Here is a 19,292-nt window from a genome sequence, read left to right as displayed (position 1 = left end):
CAGGGCCAGAGCCAGCGAAGCTGTGGAAAGCATTTGGGAGGAAGGATGTAGCAGCTGCCTTCTCAAATCCTGAGCCCCACCTCAGTGTGGCCCCAGCTCTGCCTTCCCCAGACAGGAGACAGCTTGTTCAAGTGCACTTGTGAACATGAAAAGGGAGAGGGAGGGAAACAGGGGGGAAGAAATCCATTCTACCTTGCAGCTTTCCATCTCTGCCCCAGTGGAGCGCGGGTAATTTGCTATGCCTAATGAACAAATGCCGCCTTACGTGGAGGCAAAAATGCCAGTGGGATGCTAATGCGAGTTGCCATGGGAGACCAAGGGACTCAGTGAAGTTCTGCAGCCTGGCAAGGGAGTCTGCAAGAGGAAGGAGTGACTGTCTCCTTCCATCAGAGTAATAAGCCCTTGTGTTTGTGCTGAGTTTCTTGTGTTTTGAGGTTTTCTTGCATCTATTATTATACTTTGAGCCTTATAACCATCCAGTACAGTAGGTGGCTCTGGTGTCATTTTCCCTGTTTTTTAGGTGACAAGACTGAGGCCTAAAGGAGTTTAAAAAATTATCCAAAGTCATGAAGGTAATAGATGTGTATCTCTCCCAATTCCTAGTTTCCAAATGTTTTTCCATGTCTTACGGTTTTTGTTTTTTTTTTTTTTTAAAGAGCATGTAACTGGACTAAAGGCAATAAGGAACTTAAGAGGTGTCAACTACATCAAACTGCACAGAGAGGTGGAATTGAACAATATAAGATAAATCAAAAGAAGTCCTTCTTCATGTAGAAGAGGAAAAACTCATAGACCTCATTACGAAAGAAAACTTTTCATTAATAAATGTACCCATTACAATTTGAACAATGACTGAGGAAGCCTGGAGTGGGAGTCCCTTGCCAAGCAAGTTGGGGCTCCCTTCCTCACCCTCTTGCTTTGCAGACTGACTTCTCAGCATCTCCCATGTCTCTTTTGTCTTAGCCACACAGAACAATGGCTGCTCCCTGAACCTTCCAGTTCTTCCCACTTGCATGCCCTTGTGCATCCTGTTCCTGAACCCTTAAGATCAAACATCACAATTTGGAAATCCCATATTGAGTCAGTTGCTCCCTCGTCTGAAATCACTTCGAAATGCTCATATTTTGCCCAGTCTATCTCCTCCACTAGACTCTGAGCTCTCTGAAGGTAGGAAGTGTGGCATATTCATCCCTGAACCCCAGAACCTACCCGTGTGCCTGACACTTATTAGGATCCTAGCAGATAAATGAATGGCTCAATCACCATTACCATCTTATTTTTATCAAACTCATTTATTGAACCCCTCATGGCTCTTGACAGAGGGTATGCACTATACTGAATTCTGGCAATTTCATTGACATCATAAGAATCCAAGTGTGGTGAAAATCTAAGCTGTTTAAGGCTGGATGTGAGGAGCCTTGAAGGAAAATAAGGGATTAGAGAACATTCCAGGACACTATAGAAAGCTTCCTTCCGGGCTGGGTTCTGTGATGACTGCAAGATCAACATATTCCCAGTTGTCACAGAGCTGAGAGATACAACACCGACGCAGTTGAGGCATATAGAAGAAAATTAAGGAGTAAGAGCTATGGAACTGCCCATTTCTGCTGTGGTGACTTCAGAGAAGGGAGGGCTAGAATAATCAGGAAGGCTTCATGGAGGAGCTGATATGAGCTGGGCTGTGAATTTCATTTAGATACAGAAAGATAGATGTTCCTAGAACAGGGAAAAACATGGGCCTAGAACCAATAATTAATCAATATGGCTTAGAACAAGCAACGAGTAGCCCTAAGTTCATTCTGTACTCTAGGACAAGTTCTGCTACAGGCAGGAAAGACATGAAGAAATACCTCCCTTTGCACCAAGACACTATTTTTTTTTAATATGGGGAATTTTTAAAAAAAAAACTCCAGATGGATTTTAAACACAGTGGGAAATTGGGCGGTGTGATGGCAGATGGCTATTTCAGCTGCACATGGGTAAAAATAATTCCAACTCCCCAATACCCAGGACTGCTCTGAACTTGTGAAAACCTTTTAAGGAAAAGCTGCAGTGTGATGCTCAAGGCGCAGAACTACAGCAGATTGGGGGCCAAGGGCTTAGAGCTGACCAATAAGAAAACAGTTACCGCTGTTGGGACAACAGAGCCCAGCCCATTTGGGGAGGCTCCTTTCTGACCAGGTTCTGTCTGGGCTGGCCCTCGGTGTCAGTCCAGGCTCTCTGGCATGTCTTCTTCGATGTTGAGAGAAAGGGGAAGTGAGATATGTCAACATGAGGGCTATCAAGTAGGGAGGCTGTAAGATGAAGGCATGGGGAGCAGGGAATGTACAGAAGGGAAGAGTGGTGAGTGCACGCTGTGGGAGGGAAGGTTGGCCCAGAGGAGGGCAGGGCAGTGACTATGAAAGGTAGCACTTCTGCATGTCTAGTGGCTACGAATGTTGCCACACTGGCTTCACAGTGGAAAGCTGGTCTCATCCACATTTACTGTCGTCTATACCACATCCCAGAATTGGAAGGGGAGACTTATGTGGAAACTCCCTTTGTCCATCTGAATGCCACCTTCTGGAACACTGATCCTCAGCTGATGTTGCCATAAGTACTATTGCATAGTATTCTTAAGAGTTTAAAGTTAATTTGCATCTCACATCCCTTTTCATAATAGAATCACTTAGATTTTGAGATTTTCTTAACAAACCCTTCTATTTTGTAGCTTTAGAAATAAGACCCAGAGAAGTGAAGTAGTTACTTGTTAGTAGCAGATCTGTGACCCCTACAGGGCTCTTGTCCATATATGTCCTTATTTATTAGCCCACCCTTCCTTGGGATTGAAAGATACAGGGACACAGGAGAATGAAATGGGCCAAAGCAAACTCTCCATGCAGCTTGCATTAGGGCAGAAAGGACAATAAGGGACATGCTCCATGTGATAGATGAGGTGCCATGAGTTTGAGTGACTGAGCCTCAGTCCTCTGACTCCCATGACCCCCATAGCAGCAGGGAGAAGGGGAATGCAGCTCGGCCCTGCCAGCCCCAGGCTCCTTCTCTCCCCCACCCCCTGCATTTTTTTTGTGAGAGTTTCCCTTCTCCTTTCTTGCTCTCCCACCCCCAACCCCCATGTCCTCAAGCTAGGACACTCATTCATTTCACAAATACCAACTTAGCCCACACTACGATGTAGCCATAGACACCTTGGACAAAGTACCTGTTCTCACGGAGCTGATGTCCTGGTGGGAAGATACAAACAAAAACAAATAACTGTGAAGTTTGTGGAAAAACAAAACAGGGATGAGGGAGGAAGAGTGCCATGGCAGGCAGTGGTTAGAAAAAGAGGAGCAGAGACCTGGCAAGGGTAAGGACACCAGCTATTTGAAGACATAGGACAAGTGTGTGATGTGCAGAGGGCAGCAGCCAGTGCAAAAGATGTGAGATGTGCACTTGCCCAGTATGTTTGAGGAACAGCAGGGATCTGCAGAGCTGGGGTAAAGCAAGCAAAGGGGAGAACAGCAGATCAGCCCAGAGCATGAGGCCATTGCAAAGATTTGGCTTTAGCTCAGGGTAGATAGCAGCCATGGAGGGTTCAATTTAGGAGGACCTATATTTTAAAAGGATCATCCTGGCTGCAGTGTTGGCTAGGGATAGAAGAAAGGAGAATGTGCTCAGGCTAAGGTGGCAATGAGGTGAGAGATGATGGTGACCTGGGCCATCAGATCTACCCAGGTGACAGGGTAGATCAGGGGCTCCCAAATTTCCCAGCTCAAAAAACCCTGTTTGTCATTTAATAACCTTACAAACACTTTCCAGCCTAGTAACAGTTACCATTCTGGCATTTGTGGATTGGGCAAACACTTGATGTCCACATTTTTAAACAAATCCACAATGTTCATAGCCCAAGAGGGCTTCCATACATTTGACAAAGAATTGTATGTACAAATAGATGATTTTCAGGCCACCTATGTCATTGTGGCCCCAAAGTAGGCCACTGAAACTTTGCTTCTCTCACTTTTCCCATTCCCTTGACCAGCCTAAGGGATTGATTGCTGGTTGCTCCAACCTCTCTGCCAGAAGGGATTTAATGAGCTTAAGTGGGCAATAGTGTTGATGGGTGAGGAGGACAACTGAGCAGGGATTCCTAACTTAGCATTGATCTATAGTTGAAATTTGAAGAGCCAAGAACAGCCGGAAATTGTAGACAAAATGCCTATGAGTGGGGTGAGGGTGTGCTGTATGAGGTCAACTTTCATTAGATTCTCAAGGGCCCCTTACTAAGAAAAAAATGGGAGAGGGGCAAGAACCACAAGTTTAATGAGTTACTCCTCCCAAATATTAAATATGTTTTAGCAAGGACCTTCAGTGCTTAACCCCAAATGGAGAGTGACAGTTGGGGAAGGACAGACATTTCAAAACCATAAGGCTTCAGTTGGCCCTAAGCAGAAAGGGACCCACACAATCTATGGCTAGAACATAACATTTCTGACTCCAGAAGACAGCTTTCTTTCCCTCCTAAAGTCTGTCTTGGACCCTGCCTATAATACGCTCAATTACAATTTGTGGAATGAAAAAACGTCATACAAGGGTTCTCATCTGAGAAACAACAGAAAGGCAATGGTGTATGCTGTGCTGCAAGATCATTCCAAATGAACTCACGTATTCGGAGCAAAACTAAATAAATAAAAAAGCCAAAGGCTGTATGCTACTCTTGGATAAATCATGCCTGATTTGAAGGTCAAGAGCATTACAATGCCCCACTTCACAGAGGTGCATGAAGGCCGAAGCTTGCGGTATGGTGGAAGAATTTGCAGGGTATAATTATGCACCCCTTCAACATCCCCACTGGCTTCCACGTGATGTGAGACAATGTGTCACAGTCCCATACAGTCAAAGCCATAATTTACAAGAGTCAGCAATTCCACGGGGCAGGTAGGCCATATTTCAAAACTGGAAAGGGAGTTGGGGGGAAGAAGAGGGAAACCAACCGATCAATTTACAAAGATCCTGTTTCTCTGCCACTCTGTTGACCTTTCAGGCAAGACCTAATGCCAATTAGCTCAGTTATAAAGTCCATAATTCTTGTGGGGAAGGCCATGGGTAGCACATGATCATTTTACAACGTTTGCCCTAATTTGCAGCCCCCGAACATGGACTCCTGGGGCTGCAAGGTGGGGGTGGAGGGAGTTTGTTGGCAAGCAACGGGAGCAGCTGGAAGGGATCACAGAGCACAATTACTGTCTGCGCATGGCCACATCTGGAAAACAGCTCCGTGCTGGCTTTAAAACAGCATTAATAAAGAATGGAACCTTGTGCTGGAAGGAGGGGGGTGGAGAATGAGGAGGGGTGCCCTTCTGCCCAACATGGTGGGGATAAAAAGACAACAAAGGAAACAGCAGGCGGGGTATAAGACCAATTCCAAGGAGAAGAGGGTGTTGACAAGAGAGGGGCAGCAGATATGCTGCTACTTTAGGGAGAGATCTCTAAACCCCCTCATTTCTTGCCATCTTCAAACCTGGGCATCCATGCAGGGCTGGTCCTTTTTATATTAGTTGTGCAGACATTTGTCTGTAATGTGGGATTTTAGTAAGGCTATTCCCTATCAGTACCAAAATTCTACCATTCAGTCCTTTGGTCAGAGAGTTCCTTCGCTTGAGATGGATTTGAAACTGCAAATGTACCTGTTGCCTTTAGGATACCAGGCACGTAGTAGTTGTTCAATAAATATTTGTTGACTAGAACGAAATTGTATGAGTTATTTTGTGGCTGTGACCAAATTAATTCCTATCTCTGGTTTCTCAGCTATAAGGGTTCCAGGAGACCAGTGATTCTCAACAGTGAGGGCAGAGAGCACAAGGTAGCATATCCTCATAAGGAGTATATCACAATTCCAGGGGGAGGGGAGAAGTGAGCATTCATGGTTTTAATAAGAACATTCAGTGGTATAATACAGTTTTATACACATGGTCCCTGACTTACAATGGTTTGACTTGTGATTTTTCCACTTTCTGATGGTGTAAAAGTGACGCACACTCAGTACAATCTTTTACTTAAGATGGGATACATCTGGATAAACCAATGGTAAATTGAAAATATCATAAAGTCAAAAATGTAAGTTGGGGAGCAGCTGTATTTGAAAACCAAAGAGCCTACCTGTGACTTCCTTAATACAATCTACAGAAAAAAAGCTCAACAGACTCTTCATGGCTGATGAGAATTCATACATACACCGATCTTAGAATTCAAAATGGGCACTTCCCATCCCACCAGAAATCAGGGTATCTCTGGGTCTCCAAGGTAAAAGGGGAATTTTTTTTATTATGAGTCAAAAAAGACTTAGAATCTCTGAGTGGATGGATTTGAGGCCTCCAGCTTGAGTTTTCTCCATTTGGCTGCTTCATGTTCCCTCGTGGAGACAGATCAGCTACTTGGGTCGCCAAGGGCTGGGTTACATTAAAGAAGCAGCAAGGACAAATTACAAAGAAAACAGGGATTCTGGGGGTGTAAACAGACTTCACCCACCTTGCCCTTGTGCCAGACTGCCTGCCCAATTCCGCGTCCTTGGCACTGCATTGGAGTATGCAGGGTCCAGCTCATGATCTTAGTTCATTTGGGCTGCTATAACAAATTACCAGAGACTGGATGGCTTATAAACAACAGACATTTGTTTCTCACAGTTCTGAAAGCTAGAAGTCCACAATCGGGGTGCCAGCATGGTCAGGTTCTAGTGAGGGCCCTCTTCTGGGTTGCAGACTGCCATTTTCTCCTCGTTACATTCTCATGTGGTGAAAGGGGCAAAGGTGCTTCTGAAGTCCCTCTTATAAGGACAGTCATTGCATTGAGGAGTGCTTTCCTTCATTCCTGAATCACCTCCTAGTACCATCACCTTGAGAGTTGGAATTTCAACATATAAATTTGGGGGAAACATGACATCCAGACCACAGCAGCCACCTTATCATATGTTTGAGTGTTTGCCCCTGCAGATCTATGGTATAGCCTCCTGAAAACCCCAGAGGCCACACCACAGACCTGAAGACATGGAAGGAAACTTATCAATCCCTAACCCTAAGGCAAAAATTCTCTCATCAGCATCCCTGACAAGTTATCCTTTATGTCTTGTGTAGACACCTCCAGTAGCACGTAGAAACTAAGGCCTCCAAGCAGATCTGGGTTCTGGTCCTACTTCAGACACTTACCAGCTAATTGACCATGAGCAATTTATTTAATCTCTCTCTATGTCTTGACTTTCCTTTCTGTAAAATGAAGATAATAGTAGTTAAATCATGGGATTCATGTGAAGATTAAATGAGACAATATATATTGTGATTTCCCTGCTGCTTAAAATTCTGTATTTATATTTATGCAATATAATTTATATTTACCTACCTATGACACTGTATGCAGTCTGTACATAGCTAAATCCATGGATGCATTGAGTGTGCCTGCCAAAAATGATGTAGGCAGTCGATTCCAATATGGAGCACCCACACAGGTGCATGGTTGTGACTTTCCCACTCCTGAGACACACCACTCCTGGACTGTTATTTGCCAAAAACTTTATGCATATAAGAAATCTTTAGAATACTAACATTCCCACCAAAGAAAGCATTCCCACATGTCCCAAATAAACCCAAAGTAACAGATCTCCAAACCTGAGTCCAACCAGGTTTATGCTACAGTGAAATATAGAATCAGTCCCTGCATAGGGTAAGTGTTCAAGAAAGAGCAGGCAATGCTAGTGCAACCAGCACCTTTGCTTGTTGTACAGTTCTCAGATATTTGGAAGCCAATAACCTCTGCATTCTTAGTTTTGCTGCCATGGAAGCACTGCCCACAGTGTTGACCCTCACCCAATGACAGTTCAATAGACATTTGACTACTGCAGCTTTATAACCTGCCTCATTCTCACCCCATCATCTCATGCCATGCTACCTGTTTCCCCTTCTCTGTTTCTGCAGTAAGCTCCCTCTAGTCCCTGCCATGCTGGGCTGGATGTCCTCAGTCGCCAATGCCTCTCTTTGAAGGCAGTGCCTAACATGCTCAAGCCAGGCTGCCAGGCTCCATTAATGTGTCTAAGTTGCATTTATTTTCCTGGTATCCTGTCACGCTGTAGGCTCAGGTTCTGTGTCTATGTACTCCTGAACTTCCCAAGGAAAAGGCATTTGGAAATAGCCTTGAGCAGCTGGGTCTGACTCACATTCTCCTCTCACCTCCCAAAAATGTCCCCAAATGCTGCCTCTTTCAGGGTCCCTATTCTCAGCTTCTCCGGAGTTGGATGATAGCCATGAGAAGTTTTTCCCTTCCTGAAACAATGTCAGAGGCCCCATATATTGGCCTGGAGTTTGTGAGTTAGGCATCCCCTCCTAGTGTGGTCTTCCTCCCTTATTTTGCCTATTCTGCCTGGCAAGTGCTTTTTCATTGTCCTTGCAAGGAGCCTAGCCATAGTGTCTTGCCCATTTAATTAATCCTACCTAGAGACCATTCACACCCCAATGCAGATTAGGCACTTAGGAGAGACCCTTCCTAGACTGGCATCAGTATAGACCCATGAAGGTGTCTTCCCTTTAACTCCTGGTGAATTCACCCCATGCCTCAGGATTGGGGCATTTCTATAAGTGACACACCCAGGCTGGTCACTCAAAGACACTCAGAAACCACTTCAGGTGTAAATACCTGGCATTACTGAGGGCCTGCCAAGCTGTTTGCCAGGTAGCCTCTCAGATCATTCCCATTCCTTGCCCTTCATCTACCTTTCTTCTCCACCTCCTATATTCCCTCCTTTCCAGCTACTCTCTCAAGTCACTTTCTCCTAACACCCTTGGCTCTTGGTTTGGTACCTTTCTCTATCCTTTGCCCTTCCAAATCCCACCTGTCCTCTAACGCTCAGTTCAAATGCTGTCTCCTTTGTAGACCCCTGAAGACGCCCACTTGAAGCAAGCTCAGTCTCTCTGGAAAGCATCACTTATGTCACTAGCATGACCCTGCCTCGTGCAGTATTAATCTGTGAGTCTGGCTCATCCCACTCACCCCAGCTAAACAGTAAGCACTGGAGCAGTAGACACTGTATGGAGAAGACAGAAATGAGAGAGGAATGGCACTGGTAAGGAGGGCCATGTGGGAGCTCACACTGGGCTATGAGTTTGTGTCCCAGGAGTGGAAGGCAAGTGGCTGGAAACTGAGTGTAGAGCAGACAAGAAACCACAAAAGCAGCATCGCCACAGGTGTTGTGTTTTCTGTAGGAAATAATCATGAGTTTTAGCCTCACTGGGGTGAACTGGAAACTATGGAAGTGAGAGTCAAAGCCAAGTGTGGGTCACCTGTTAGTGCTTGCACTTTGGAGAGTATGAGTTTGAATTCCCCATAAGTGTCCATTTGACCATAGGTACCAAGGGACAAAGGATTATTTGGTCAGTAAGGTTCTACCTTTCCAAGAGATAGAGATAGAATCCTTTGAGTCTCTTTTTTTTTTTTTTTTTTTTTTTTTCTGAGATGAATCTCACTCTGTTGCCCAGGCTGGTGTGCAGTGATGCAATATCGGCTCACTGCAATCTCTGCCTCCCGGATTCAAGCTATTCCCCTGCCTCAGCCTCCAGAGTAGGTGGGACTTCGGGGAACCAACACCATGCCTGGCTAATTTTTTGTATTTTAGTAGAGATGGGGTTCCACCATGTTGGCCAGGATAGTCTCGATCTCCTGACCTCATGGTCTGCCCGCCTTGGCCTCCTAAAGTGCTGGGATTATAGGCGTGAGCCACCGTACCTGGCGTCTTTGAGTTTCTTATGTGTCCAGCACTGTGCTAGGTGGATTAGAGGGGGTTATAGGCTAAACACAATCAGTTCTCTCAGGGGGCTTATAGTATAAAAGAAAAGATGAGATACATAAGCAGCCACAATGTTAGGCAGAGAATGCTAAAAAGTCAAACAAAGGAAAGAGGCACTGAGCATTTGGGGAGGTTAGAAATGGAAGAGTGGTGAAGACCAAGAGGTATCACTGAAGTTGAACCCCTTAATCCTGTGGGAAGAAGGTGAGATTTGAGTTGGGCTCTGATGAGATGGTACAGTTGGCTAGGAAGAAAGGAACAAGATGGCACATTAAAATGGGTTAGTGTGTTCTGCTCACTCAGCAGAAAGGAGGCTTGCGCAAGACAGCCGAAGTAGGAGAGATCACCAGAAAGGCCATCTGGCCACTTTGTGGGAGGGTCCAGTGTCCAAATAGGATGTTCAGACTTCGTCTCCCAGAAAAATGGGAAATTAGGTGTCTCAGGTGGACAAAGCCCTGTGGTATAAAATCCGTATGGTCCTCCCACTCTCCTCCAAATTATCTCCAACTTGGATTTGTACCAAAGCCTTCTCTAATCACCTTCATTGTTGTCACCTTATTTTCTAAACATTTGGTTATGGTGCTCTGGTGCCATTGGCTAAACTCAGTAGAGACTAGATTACTAACATCCAAGAGACTGCTTTGTTTTCCCTGTCCTCCTTGGGGTGCACTCTACTGTGGCCTCCAGCTATAGTGCTAGAACCTGCAGGATCCACCATTAGCTGAAGGTACCACGTTTCAGCCCAAAAGCTCTTCCCTAGGGAAGAGAATGTTTGACCCAAGCTGCCTTGCCTTCAGGAGATAAGGGACCACCACATCAAGGTCATGGAGCAGAGGCTTCCTGGATGTGGCCCAAGTCCCTATTAAATGTCCTTTCCTGGATACTGCCTCTGCCTACACGTTGCCCTGGACCTCTGGACTCACCTGTGAACACATGCCCCCTCCCAGGGAGCTCATTGCTTCATCATCCTCTGCCTATTCATTCTGGCTGGCCTGCATTTGTCTGGCATCTACTGCATTAGCAAGGGCAATAGCATATATTTGGATAGCACCCAATAGTTGTTAAATACTCGTACCTATTTTATTCATTAAAACCTTAGCAGACCAGCCAAGTTGTATCATCTCTTTTCTAAAAATAAGGAACCTGAGTCTTAGGGAGGCTAAATAGCTTTGTCCGAGGCCAAAAGGTCAGTCACTGACCATTGCTCCACCACAGATGAAGACCCCCTCTCTGCCCCCAGCATCTCCTCTCCATCCTGGACTTTCCCACTGCCACCTCCTTTTTATCCACATACCTCAGGGATGTGGCCCTGCTTCTCAGCCATGGTCTCCAACCCTCTCAACAGAGCCTTCTACTCCTCTAGGATAGGCTGAGGAATAGGAAGCTGATTCCAGATATCTCCCCCACCTGCCCAGCTGCCTCTGAGACAAACAATCCCCTTGCATTCTAAGGGAACTTATATGAAGCCCCTATGGACGAATGAAAAGTGATAACAAAAATAAGAAACATAAGAAGCCATAAAGTTTAAAGCAATGCAAGAAACCCTGGCTAGAGTTAGCCTTGATCGTCTCTGAAATGAAAATAAAATTCAGCCTCTTCCCCAATAGCTCATTGTCAGGGCCCCATACCCTCACCTCTTTCATGTCTTGGGGTTGCATTCTGCTTATCCCCACCTCTCTCCAGGAAGGGTCCCTTATAACCCAACTCTAGAAATTCTAGCCTCTGAAGAGGCCGATGTGCTATGAACTCATTGGGCTCCTAGAGGAAGACCAAATTAAACACTGCTATTCTCTTCTCTTCTGCTTAACATGGAAAAAGTCAACTTAGGTCATTCCCTGACAGAGAGATACAAAGATAAGGCATTGTCCCTGTCACCAAGATATAAGCAACAGCACAGGATAGTGTGTGGTGAAAGACAAAACAAGCAGTACAGATAAGATTTCTGAGGACTGGAGGGAGGATGTAAGGAGTGAGGGATGGGCCACGGGAGGCCACTGTCACCAGCCACAGTGGCCTGGACCAGGCAGAAGAGTCTTATGGTTGAGTTTGTGCCATAACAGCTGTAGGGAGGATGTTCTGGGTAGGAGGGTGAATGAAAAGGCAATGTGCCTGTCAGGGGGCCAGCCGGAAATCCATCCTGTAGGCAGAAGAAGGCCTTGGGACTTTGCTCAGTGGTCACGCTTCCCTCTTCCTGTTCCCTATGGTCCCACTTAATCTTTGGAAGCTCTCTGCAAGAGAGTGACAGCAAAACAACCAGTTTGCCAACTGCTAGGGCTGCGGACCCCAGGCCAGGTGTTCCAGAGGCCACATTCCTGGCCTGGCTGCAGCTCACTGCAGATGTCCAGCCTTGTGCCAGTAGGAGGGGCAGCCCATTGGGTGGCTATCATGCCTGTCTCTACTTCACAAACACCTATGTACTCATCAAGCAGAAACAGTGAATGTTAACCTTCTCTTATTTGCTTCATATTTTTTAATAAAAATGAAAAATATTCAGAAGAAATTAAAAACCCTTAGGTCCCACTCCCACTCCCTTCATTCCCTCTCCAGCAACAACCCTACTATGAATTGCATGTATTTCTTTTTCATCCATGTGTTCTCAAATGGGTATATTCATATGGATCTTTAAAACACTATATAGTATTTGTCGATATGGCACTGAATTTACATAAATTGCATCTTAACATTATTCTGCAACTTTTTCACCCAATATTTCTATTTGGGGATCTATATAGATTGATGATTTGACTCCATTTTCTTTATTTAACTGCTCTATGGCAAGTCATCATATTCCCTAATTTCTTTATCCATTCCCCATTGATGGACATTTAGCTTAGGCATGTTTATTTTTAAGCAAACAATGCTGCATTGAAATTCTTGTGCCTATTTCCTGAGGCACCCAGTTCTCTCTCCTGTTGTAGAGAAAATGTTGAGACTCCCCATTCCAGTGCAAATGCAATTAGTACACCTCCATCGGGTGCACAACACCAAACTAAATATACTGAATCATTCTAAGAGATGCATTCAGAAGAGTTCCTCCCTTTAAGGAGGTTACAGTCTAGCAGAACGGATAAGCATGTTGTGAATCTAAGTGTTAAAAGTTCTAGGTCAGTGCCCAGTCTATAAGTAATTGAAAGAGAATGTGAGTTGACCTGATACAGAAGAGTTGAAGGTAGACCAAGTAAGGGTGACATCTACATGGATATGGGTCTTATCAGGAAAGCTTTCCTATAAGAGCTTGATCTTGATAGGGGCCTCGAAGAAAATACAAGCTTTAGGCACTCAGTAGTAAGTGTTCAATGAATAGGAAAGACAGCATTCCTGGCAGGGGGACAGCAGAAGCAAGTGCCCTGGGGCAGGACTAAGCATGGAATGTGAGATGTCTTGTCTGGCTGGAGTGTCTGGCTGGATTGAACTTGGAGCCATTCTTCTGTTTTCAAAGTTGAGCTTAGCCCCACATTCAGGATGATGTCCATGTGGCTTGTTGCCCCGGGCAGCCAGCCCGGGTGGTATTTTTCCATTACTCCGAGCAGAGAAGAAGTTCAGTCACTTGTTGATGGCAATATGACCATTCAAGGAGAAAACAATTAGGGATGCTGAGCTCTGGCCCCCAGAGAGGAGGGAGGGAAGGAAAAAATTCTCCCTAGGGGGAAGGGGCTGGGTGGGAAACAACCAAGAGGGTAATTGGTAAATATTATTGTTTCATTCCATGTTTGCCTGCTCTGCTCTGCTCCCTCTGCAAGTGGTGCATTTAAATCACACTGTCTGACTTTGGCAGGTTTAATTGAGTCGCCACTGAAAAAGAAATTATCCCTGTGCTATTAATTTTTATAGTTCCTCAGGGCTTTTAAAAAGTGTTTGGATTTTCTAGGTCTTTGAAAATGAAAACATTAAATTTTATTAAAAGGAAATGTAGGGGGGCTGGCAGGGCCCAGCCAGGCCCTGACAAGATGGTTGGTGGGAAGGTTTCGGCCCTCTGAGGCGGTGTGACAAAAGTTTTGCCCCTTGTAGAATGAGAGGCAGGTGGTCTCTAAAGATGTGTGAGGTCAGCCAGACCTGCATCCCCCACTGGCTCAGGATGGGTGCCTTGTGAGTGCCACCTCAGACCCCGCCCTCATGGTCAACGTCTGTGCTGGCAGCCACAGGTCAAAGAGTGCTGTGACGGGGAGCTCTCTGTAGGAACCGGGGGGAAATGTAAGGGCAGACCAAGGCTGTGGAGGCAGAAGCTTTTGCAATTTAGAAGGCCCCCTTGAAGAAAAAGAATTCAAAATCCCAAATGCAAAATTACATTCGAAAGTGCAATTTTATTGAGAAAGAGTGAAGTCACAACAAATTACACATTTTAAAAAGCTGACAAATTCTACAGGCACCACAAAATCTAAAATAACTGTCTGACACATTCGTAATACTTTTCTTCCTACATTTTTTTAGCTACAAACTCTTTGATCATCTCTTTAAATGACTATAAGTTTTCAGTATCATTTTTATAGAGAGAATACAAAGATAATTCCGTCTATCTTTTACCAAACTGCAAACTCTTTGATCATCTCTTTAAATGACTATAATTTTTCAATATCACTTTATAGAGGGAATACAAAGATAATTCCATCTATCTTCTAACAAGTTGATCAAATTTTGTACTTTATTATTCACGGTTTGGAAAGGTTTCTTTCAGCCTCACAATTCGTCACTGGCAATGCCATGTGAATTTTCAGGATTGTTATCAACTTTGGGAAAACCTCTGTCAAGTATCTTTCACATATGAGCTATGAGATTTCAGCGCATTTCAACTTTTCTTTCACAGCCACAAATCTAAAATGCTCTTTGAATTTATGAAACTTACTAACCAGATTGTCATCGATGCCCTCATTGTAGTGGTGTATAATGAGTTTTATGTTATCTCCATCAATGTCAGTATTTCCTGTCAAATCAGCAAGACATTTAAACATGGGGATTCTGATAAATTCTAAGTCAGTAATTCCCATCAAAAAAGAAACAAGATGAATGGTACATACATAATTGTATTGCTTTGTATGATCGAGTGTATTCTTGACGAGAGAGAACTTTTATTTTAATGAGGCAGTGATGAGAACGCTCTTGTAATTTTACATACCTAATGATTGGAGGAATTTCCCACCAAATAGCTTCTGGCTCTGGGCATTTAAAAACTTGCTTCCCTTTCACCATGTATATGCTTCCAGTGCTGAGTTCTGCAGGACACAAATACACAGGTCTCTGTACAACTTCATCCCCTTCATGGCACAAGATAGAGGAGACCTGCACAGCGGGCAACAGGAGTGTTCCTGGCAGCTTTTTCCACATGGTGACAGCTACTGATGAGTGAGTTACACAGAGAAGTGGCTAAAACTACACAAATGCCTCCCACTGAATCTAAACCAAACCCAGCCCCAACTCAACTGTCCCTTAGGTAGTTTTCAAAGTGGCAGCACCAATGCCCCCCAAAATGAGGAAGGGGTGCCAGGAGGAAACATACCAGGGAGAAACAATGGTTTTAACAGATTATAGTTGAAATATCTCACTTCTGCCAGCTACATAAAAACATGTGACCATGTACATGCATTGTGCCAATGAAGGGCCCTGGAGTTTAAGCATCATTAGCATGACAGGAAATTCACTTGTGCAGGCTATGGAAGTTCTCAGGGAGAGATCTTTGAACCTGAGGCTGTCAGGGAATTAACTGCATTTGAAGAGACAAAAACAGCACAGAAGTATAACAATTGAAACATCACAAGATAACTAAAGTGAGACTTTGTATGGGGAGGCTTTGAAGTTGAGACAACCAAGTGATGAGGGTAGGATGGGAAGGCCCAGGAAGTCAGGGGGTAGAATGTGAACTGGATACGATTCAGATGACTGTGAAAGAACACATGTGGGTGCATCTGTGTGTGTTCGTGCATGTATGTGTTTATGGACATGAGTTCCTGCACCTGTGGTGTACCGTGAGCGTGCATGCATGTGCTGCTGCTTTTTTTTTTTTTTCTTTTGACAGTCTCACTCTGTCACCCAGGCTGGAGTGCAGTGATGCGATCTTGCCTCACTGCAAGCTCCGCCTCCCGGGTTCACACCATTACCCTGCCTCTGCCTCCCGAGTAGCTGGGACTACAGGTGCCCACCACCACACCTGGCTAATATTTTGTATTTTTAGTAGAGATGGGGTTTCACCATGTTAGCCAGGATGGTCTCGATCTCCTGACCTCGTGATCTGTCCATCTCCGCCTCCCAAAGTGCTGGGATTACAGGCATGAGCCACTGTGCCTGGCCACATGCATGTGCTTCTACATGAGCATGCATGTGCATATGTTGTGTGCACTTGTGCATGCGTGAGCATGTGTAGGGAGGGAATGAAGGGATTATCATGAAGTCTGCAGGAGAAATGGGCTGGCGTCATGGTGGACATCAGTCTGACTCGTGAGGACAATGAGGCTCAGGAAAGCAAGGCAGCTTGCTCAAGACGGCACATCTGGTCGGTGGCAGAACTCGAGCTATCCCCAGGCCTCCTGACAGCTTGTGCAGGATGTTCCCCACCACACGCATCAGTTTCTACCCACATACAGCCAGGCCTGAATCAGTGCACCCTGACCCGCATCTCCACAGGCAAAGTGCCCTTCTAGGCACAGGAAGGAATGCCAGTTCCATCCTGTGATGGCTGTCCTCCCTCCGCCTCAGGGGTCACTTCACTCCAATAAATCATTCTAGGCAGCCCTGACTCAGGAGAGAAGAAAGTTGCCTTGCCCTTTTACCCTGACACCTCGGCTCCAGCTCTGTGCCCAGATAAAGTCACAAGGCACTAGAGTGTCAGGTGGGGACATGTGTGTTTTATTTCAGTGGCAGAGTAGTGGGCAGTTTGTGCACAGCCTCCTTAAGGAAACAAAGCATTTCTGTTGTGGAAGTAAAAACTTTGATTGGTTTATGAGTTGTTAGAGGTAAGGAAATAAAAATGTGGAATAACCCAAATGTCAACTCAGATAGAAAATCAAGGAATAGTCAGATTTCCCTCCCTGGGCTAGGCGTTCCGCAGTCCCAACTCTGTAATGTCAATGCTCTGATAATGCCCATTTTATAGATAAGGAAACTGAGGCTTAAAGAAGTTTAGGAGTTTGCCCAAGTTACACAGCTAGAAATCACGGGGCCAGGATTTAGATTCAGATAGTCTGATTTCATAGCCTGTGTTCTCATTAGCCTTCAGTGGAAAAAAGTAGGGAGAATTCTCCCATAAGCACAAACTTTATTCAGATTCCCTAAAACACAGGACCACTTAAAAACTCTCTTAATAAAAAGCTGATGGCAGGCCTCTCCCTGTTGTCACCCTGTTGCACGTACATGCGCGCGTGCGCGCGCACACACGCACACACACACACACAGTGTCCACATCACTGCTCACCCTAGCCTTCCCAACTCAGCCCGAATTCCTTCCCTGTGACTGTCCCTCCACTGACAATTAAGGTTTCAGCCAGCTAGTTGCTAATCTCTGACTCCCATTTAATCTCCACAAGGACCTTCAATAGTTAACAACGCTTGCCTCTCAATATTTCAGTGTATTAAAGGAAGAATCTCAGGGGCAAGAAGATGATATCTCCACGAACAGTTAACTGCAGGGCGGTACAGACAGAGAATATTCCAGCTTTGCTCAGAAGGACAGATTTATCAGGAGTACTGGTGAGGGCTAGAAGGCAAGGTGAGAAGCTTTCAGAGTGGGGGTGTGCATGTGTGCTTGTATGTACTTAATGTATTTTCAACTAACAACTGAAAGTTTTTGCCTTATGTGGTCAATGGGAATCTGGTGATTTATTTGCATTGAGGATTTGAGGACATATAGACACAAACCACTATCACTCTGCCTCATTCTATAGCTGAGGACATGTGCACATTGTGTGTGTGTGTGTGTGTGTGTGTGTGTGTGTGTGTGTAACTAACAAGGAGAAAAAGGACCAGGGAGCAAGCCTGACACAGATTGAGGGGTACCCGTTTGGAATTTTCTTTGTAACTGTTTACAATTGAAGAGACCCACTTGCTCCTGTAGGGAAGGCTCACGCCCCCTCCATCCCAGACTAAAGTCATAAATCTCAAGCCTTGTGGGAAAAGGGTCCACCCTTCCCAAGCCGAGATAGACAGAGATGCTGGCCCAGACAGTGTGGAAACTTCCACTGGCCTGCGTTTGACCTCCCTACCTCCAAGTTTTGCATCTTATAGGGACCCCGACTGATAGAGAGCAAGCTGGCTGGACAGCCCAGATATGTCTGCTGATTTCTGGCTGTTAGCCTTGAACAAAGGGAAGCTTCTCTGTTTTATTCAATACCTAGGATATTTTAAAAACTGGGAGGGAGTCAGAGTGTCCTTTAAATTCAGAAGCATGAGGCTATTTTAATCTGTTTCTGAAAAACCTCACCTGTGTCCAGGGGTTAGCCCGGTGAGTGTGACCACCCCAGGGAGTGTGAGGAAGGCAGAACTCCTGGTCTTTAGCCATCTTGCCTCAAGCAAGCCCCCTGCCTGCCTCTCTCAATTTCCGCCTCTCTCGGCCTCTACCTTTCCTGATCACTTCACTGGACAGTTACTGGGTTCAAAGTCAAAATAGTCAGTACTTCAAGAGGAGGGCCTATAAAACGATGTTAAAACCTTTTTAACAGGGTAAGTGCAAGTGATTCATGAATAACAGACCCACCCCAGGATCTTTCAGGAGAAGATGGTGAAGATGTACAGAAGGGCAGCCACATCCCTTACAACCTGTTCTTCAGTTCCTGGGTCAGGGGAGGTGACACAGGCTTGACCCGGGCAGGTCTTTCTAGTGCTCTTATACTCAGTTCACTGCAATCAGACCAACATGGGTGTTCAGCTGTCCTGATCCCTTCATTCAAACATTCATGAAAGTGCCCAGCTCCCAATCCTGAGAGGCGGTGGGGGCACCAGACCCCTCAAAATGGCAGCATCAAGGTCCCAGTCATCATGAGCAGCCTCCCTTCTGTGTCTTCCTAAGGGATCCTTCACTCCAACTGCCATCCCCAGCAGGCTTGTGCCTCACCCCTGCCTCACCTCACCTGCCTAATGAGCTTCATGGCCTATGGCCTACAGGACCAGGCTAAGTGATGAGCTCTATGGGTGCAGCCAGTGTGTCCCTACCTTGTGATTGGAGCCATGGCTGCCCCATATAGCATCTCCACCAGAGAAGCAGAGGGCTGCTCTCTCCTTGCCTTCAGGGAACGTGCTGTGTAGCTGGAGGAGTACTGCTGGCTAAATATGTTATGGTCCCTCCCCATGTGAGGCACATGGTAAGACTGTACTTCCTCCTCATTATGATGGGCAGAGCCATGAACGTGGTTCTGAAGAGTGAGTTATGAGCAAAAATGTCATGTCTCTTCTGAGCCACAGAATTAATTGCTGAGGCAAGACTTCAGAAAGCATTCTTTTATCCTTGGCATGAGGTACCAGCAACATTCAAGAAGGGAGCTCCTTTGTCACCTAGCCTGCCTGATGA

General features: G+C 45.4%; 1 long non-coding RNA gene across 1 annotated transcript in view; it reads left to right on the top strand.

Annotated features, from left to right (window-relative positions):
• Positions 1-846, top strand: part of LOC117063954 — a 39,521-nt gene extending 38,675 nt beyond the window's left edge. Inside the window, exon 4 of the long non-coding RNA XR_004429179.1 lies at positions 657-846. This is a non-coding gene — a long non-coding RNA (uncharacterized LOC117063954). The remainder of the gene's footprint in view (positions 1-656) is intronic.
• The last annotated feature ends 18,446 nt before the right edge of the window (positions 847-19,292 follow it).

The sequence above is a fragment of the Trachypithecus francoisi genome, unplaced genomic scaffold (assembly GCF_009764315.1).
Source record: "Trachypithecus francoisi isolate TF-2019V2 unplaced genomic scaffold, Tfra_2.0 Lachesis_group19, whole genome shotgun sequence".
NCBI classification, from domain to species: Eukaryota; Metazoa; Chordata; class Mammalia; order Primates; family Cercopithecidae; genus Trachypithecus; species Trachypithecus francoisi.
This window is presented reverse-complemented; position numbering and strand designations above follow the sequence as displayed.